Source organism: Crocuta crocuta, unplaced genomic scaffold (genome assembly GCF_008692635.1).
Source record: "Crocuta crocuta isolate KB4526 unplaced genomic scaffold, BGI_CrCroc_1.0 scaffold130, whole genome shotgun sequence".
NCBI classification, from domain to species: domain Eukaryota; kingdom Metazoa; phylum Chordata; class Mammalia; order Carnivora; family Hyaenidae; genus Crocuta; species Crocuta crocuta.
Genome location: NW_027527920.1, coordinates 8,732,826 through 8,738,635, shown reverse-complemented (window position 1 = coordinate 8,738,635; position 5,810 = coordinate 8,732,826). Strand labels below are relative to the sequence as shown.

The window sequence follows — 5,810 nt, the reverse complement described above, 5'->3', positions numbered from 1 at the left end:
AGTGCCAATTTAAGAATGTGTGAAAGTTGGGGAGGAAAATGTTTTATATAAGCAGGTAGAAAAAACAAAAAGCTGCAGTTTTTTTTTTCTCAAGGTGGTTCAATTAACCCAAATGTTATGGCGGACCCTTGCAGGCAGGTGGGATCCACCAACTGGGTGCCACAGAGAACAGCACATTTTAAAACTATAGAACAAGGGTGTGGTGCCTGACTGGCTCAGTTCTGCCTCTTGATCTCTCAGTCGTGAGTTCAAGCCCCATATTGCCCATAGAGATTACTTAAAAAGAAAGAAAAGGCAAAAGAAAAAAGAAAAACCATAGAATAAGGAGACATGGGATCTGAAACTAGAAGATTTCATCTCCTAAAGTAGCATCAGGTGGGGCAGGAAACCTGAAGCTGAGCACGTTAGGCTCCAATTTTAAACAGAACACTGCCAGGAATTTTTCTCAAAGGGCAAAAGTGCACAGTGTTCAAGACTACACCCTGGGAGCTCCTGGGTGGCTCAGCTGATAAGCATCTGACTTTGGTTCAAGTCATGGTCTCCTGGTTCCTGAGTTGGAGCCCCACATGGGATATGCTTGAGCCCAGCTTTGGATTCTCTCTCTCCCTGTAATTCATTCTCTTTCTCTCTCTCTCTCTCTCTCTCAAAATAAAAAAAAAGTATATACCCTAGGGGAACATGGTTAAAACAAGGACAAACAAAACACCAGGCACCTACGCAGCTTAAGAAAAAATAGTCACTTTTACAACTCTTGTGTGCCCTTCCCAGCCTGACCCCTCACTCTCTACGAAGAGAGGAACCACCATCCTGAGCTTTGGTTTAATTACTAATTACTAATTCTCTGATTTTCGACTTAATGGCAAAGTCTTTATTCAACAGAAATCAAATTCAGGTGTAGAAGAAATCTACACCTGAAACCGGAGTCTCTTATCAAGACGGCATTTTCAGCCAATACTCCGCTCGCCCCCTAACGGTGACGGGAGGTATCGCGTGAATACGAACCCATTTTCTGAACCATAATTTGCATACCCACAGTGCACCGCACACGATACAAGTTTAAAAACAATTAAAGTTAAAAATTTCTTCAATTAATATGTCTTAAAGTTAGATATATGCATATACATTAGTCTAGAAATTTTTATTCAGGCACTGAATCTTGTCATTAGTTAGTCACCATCAGTGTACTAGGAGGTTGTTTTACCCGAGTGGCGAGGTGTAAGTTAAGGTTGTATACTCTGGTTTCTCTTCAGATCGTATAAATCTTTCGCCTTTTACTAAAGATTTCCGTGGAGAGGAACAATTCTGAGTCTTAGACCAATTTTTTGAGGCCTTGTCTTGACAAGGCTCTATAATGTGTGACAAAAAAAAGACTGGTGTTCTCTTGCTGATTTGTGCAACTTCGGTAAGCAGGTGTATTCTTCATTACCCATTAGATGTTCACGTGTTTAGTTTTTTCTCTTTAGTTACCTTACTTTTTGTTGTTTGGAGTATATACCTTGCTTAAAAAGTATTGTTGAGTATATGCAGGGGCTTTTTTGTGTTTTGGGTTACCTGTTGTAAGTATTTTCTTGGTTCCCTGTGGCTATTTTGTTGTTTTGTTAATATAATGTCTAAACATATGAGAATTTAAGCGTTTTGGTACTTGTGTGGGTATAAATGGGGGAATTAGAAGTTTTCTAAAAGTTGTTTAAATAAGGAAATGAAGTGTGTGAGGCTGGTTTTTACTGTATTTTATTTAACCTAAAAAATCCAAAATCTTAAACGGAAAGTCACTATAGGATGCTAACGGTTTTACATTATCTTTATGGGGCTATATCCAGGGTGTATCTTGCACTTTATGTATAATTTATTGTGTGAGAGAGAAGTATGGGCAGGCAGGGGAGAATCTCAAGCAGGCTCAGTAGCCGCCCAGATGCAGGGCTTGGTCCCGCCAACCAATGGTGGGACCATGACCTGAGCCCAAAACCAAGAGTCAGATGCCTAACCAACTGAGCCACCCAGGAGCCCCTTGCCCTTTATATTTTTCATTTGGGACTAGCTGCTCGTCAGTGAAGTACTCAACCGGCATGTGAAACTAACAGTACTGGGCAGCACGGCCTTATAGATTTATACTGTATGAACAGACTAATTTATAAACCCATTCTCTCTTCCTGGAGGTTTGGTTTCTTTCCCTGGTATTGGGTTGTTAGAATGTTACTCACAGTGGGATTTTCTTTTCCTAAAGTGTAGAATGGAACCACTGGGTCTGGGCAGGTAAGTGTAATAATTTGTTCCCCAAGTAAATATACCCGTTTACATTTCCACCAATGGCATTTGTGTATTTCCCATAGCTTCTCATCCTTACTGGTCTTTGGTATGCTGACTTCTATTTTTGTCCATCTGGTAGTCATGAACTAACATCTGACTGGTTTTGTTTGTTTTGTGTTTTATTTTGAGAGACAGAGCAGGGGAGAGGGGCAGAGGGAAAGAGAGAATCCCAGGTAGGGTCCACGCTCAGTTCAGAACCCAAGATGGAGCTTGATCTCACAATCCTGAGCCAAAATCAAGAATTGGTCGCTCAACCTAGTGAGTCAGGTGACCCTGGCAGTGGTTTTAATGTACATTTCTTTAGTTACTACTAAGGTTGAATATCTTTTCAAATATATGTATATTTTGCCATTGTGGTTTATCTTCAAAAGACATCCCTATACATGTCTTTTGCCCATTCCCCACCTCCCCCCGATTGTGAATCTTTGTCTTACTTATTTTGGAAGTTGTTTTTTTTTTTTTAACACAGCCTTTAGACTGTAGAGTCTAAATAGTAATTCATTGTTGGTTAACTTCTTTCAGGTAATAGCTTCCCTTTCCATTCTTCTTATGGGTCTTGGCGAAATGTTAATTTTAAAGTTGTCAGATTGATTTTTTTCTTCATTCTGATTTATGCTTTGTAAAAGTGTTTTATTTAGTAATTTACTACCTCAAGTATTAAGTTGTGTCTTTCATATTTAAGTACTTGATTACTCTGGAACTGAATTTTTGTACATAGTGTGAAGTTTGAATCGATTTTTTTTCCACCACCTGCCCCTTACCCCCACTGACAGTTGTATGCACTATATATTGATTGATTGTCTCCTTTCCCCACTGATCGTCTATGACAACTTTGACATACATCAGCTCTCCTTATATGCATGGGAATATTTCTGGGCTCTATCTTTTTCATAAACTAGTCTATTGAGGTATGATTGCATAGGAAAAGTTGTATGTATTTATACAACGTGATGAGTTTGGAGGTACTGGGCTTGAACTCACGAACTGTGAGATCATGACCTGACAATGTTGGATGCTCAACCAACTGAGATACCCAGGTGTCCTGGAAATGATAGTGGAACTTTTTTTTTTTTTTTGACAGAGAGCGAGTGAGCGAGCTTGGAGGAGAGGGGCAGAAGGAGAGTGAGGGAATCCTAAGCAGGCTCTACTCTCAGGGCCAAGGCCAGCTTGGGGCTGGATTCCACAACCTTGGGATCCTGAACTGAGCCGAAATCAAGAGTCAGATGCTCAACTGAGCCACTCAGGTGCCTCTGACTTTTCTTTTAGATTTTTAATGTGAATGGCATTGAGTGATTTCCAAATGTTAAGCCAATCTTGCATTTCTGGAATAAATACGTCTTAGTTTGGGCTGTTATGACAAACTGGGTGGCTCAAACAACAGAAATTTATTTCTCACAAGGGGCTGGAAGTCTGAGATCAGCTGCTGCCCTCCCCCTTCCCCCAGGATGCAGACAATTGGCTTTTTATATCTTCTTCACATGGTGGAAAACAGAGCTAGCTAGTTTTCTGGCCTCTTATGAGGGCACTGATCCCATTTATAAGGGCTCCACCCCCATGACCTCATTACCTCCTAGAGGCCCCACCTCCATAACCATTACGCTGGGATTAGGTTTCAACAAATGAATTTGCTGAGGAAGGGTGGGGGGTGTGGTGGTGGCGAGGGGGTGAGAACAAAAACACCCAATCCACTGAAAAACCCAGCTAATCACATTGTACTTTTAAACATTGTTGGACTCAGTTTGCTAATACTGTGATTAGACTTTAAATTCTCTAATGGGATTGTCCAGTTAAAATATTACTTAATTGTTCTGCCCTTGTTTTATTATCAAGGATATAGAAATTCATAAGATGAGCTGGAAAGTTTCTTTCCTCATTCCACCCCACCTTAACCTCTGGAAGATTCTGCATCACATTGGAATGATCTAGATGTTCCTTGAATGTTTGGCAGCAAAGCCATTGAGGCCTGGTGTTTTGCCAGTAATTCTTGTCTTTTGTTATAAAGACATTCAGGTGTTCTATTTCTTCTTGAGTTGGTTTTTTTAAGTTTTATAGATATGCAAGTTATATATATATATATATGTTATATCTAGGTTTTATATATATAATATGGACATTTTCTGCAGTTTTAAAATTTATTGGCACACAGTTGTTCATACTATTCTCTATCATTTAACTCTGCTCTATCTGTAATGTCCTGTTTTTCATTCCCAACATTATTTATTTATGCCTTTCCTTTTTTGGGCCTTATACATCTTGTCAGAAGTTGTCAATTTTATTAGCTTTTCTCCAAAGAACCAAATTTGGAGTTTGATGATACTTTCTAGTGTATCTCCCCGCCCCCTCCCGCCCACTAATTTCTGGTTTTATCTTCAATATACTCTTCTCTACTTTTTAGGTAGTTTTTCTATTTCAAGAGGAATTTTTTATGCTATTCAACAAACTGATTTAAAAATTCATTTAGGTTGGGGTGCCTGGGTGGTTCAGTCAGTTAAGCAGCCGACTTCAGCTCAGGTCATGATCTCACACAGTTCGTGGGTTTGAGTCGCACTTTGTGCTGACAGCTCAGAGCCTGGAGCCTGCTTCAGATTCTGTGTGTGTCTCTCTCTCTGACCCTCCCCTGCTCATGCTCTGTGTCTCTCTCTCTCTCAAAAATAAATAAACATTAAAAAAAAACTCATTTGGGGGCGATTGTTTGGCTCAGTTGGTTGAGTGTCCGGCTCTTGATTTCAGCTCAGGTCATGATCTCACAGTTTGGGATCGAACCCCGTGTCAGACTCTGCACTGACAGCGTGGGTCCTGCTTGAGATTCTCTCTCTCTTTTCTCTGCCCCTCCCCTCCCCCCANCACACTCTGTCAAAACAGATAAACTTAAAGAAATTCAATTTGGAAAAGAAAATGGCCTAGACGGTCACAGTGGTGCTTTGTTACTATACCTAGTTTTGCATGTTATCCTGGTTTTGCTTTTCTTACCACTCGAGAAGCTTCCAACAGCCCCAGTCTTATCCTTCCTTGTATCCCTGGCCCAGGCCAGGAAACTAGTACGTCCTAGGAAATGTGGAAGGAAGCAGTAGGAGGAAGATAATCTCCCATTAAGTGGTTTCGAACGGAGCCAGTCCTCTCTGTGAGGAAACAACAATTTCTCCCTGCCTGCCTCGCAGGATGTGTGAGGTGAGAAGCAGGTGAGAGGATGGATACAGAAAGGAAATGTATAAAAGTGATATGCAAAACAAAGCATTGCTCTAATCTTCCAAAAACTAGGCAGTAACACAGAAGCTCCCTGCAGCCTCCTCCCTGTGTCTCCAGTACAGGTAGACCTTCTCCAGAAAGGCGGAGGCAGGTAACACAAGAACACACACACACCTGCTTCAAACTCTCCAGGCTTGAGGTGACTTGTGCTTTCACCCTGAAGCAGCCCTATTGTCCAGACAGTTCCTGCAGCCAAAACTGTGGATGCTGCTCTGGCCACACCATGTCACTGTGCACACAGCACCTCAAGGATGCTA

The 5,810-nt window shown here is 41.1% G+C and overlaps 1 non-coding gene across 1 annotated transcript; it reads left to right on the top strand.

Annotated features, from left to right (window-relative positions):
- Positions 1-1,230: 1,230 nt before the first annotated feature.
- Positions 1,231-1,346, top strand: LOC144219072 (U5 spliceosomal RNA). The gene has a single exon (XR_013331296.1). It is a non-coding gene; the product is annotated as a U5 spliceosomal RNA (small nuclear RNA).
- Positions 1,347-5,810: the final 4,464 nt, after the last annotated feature.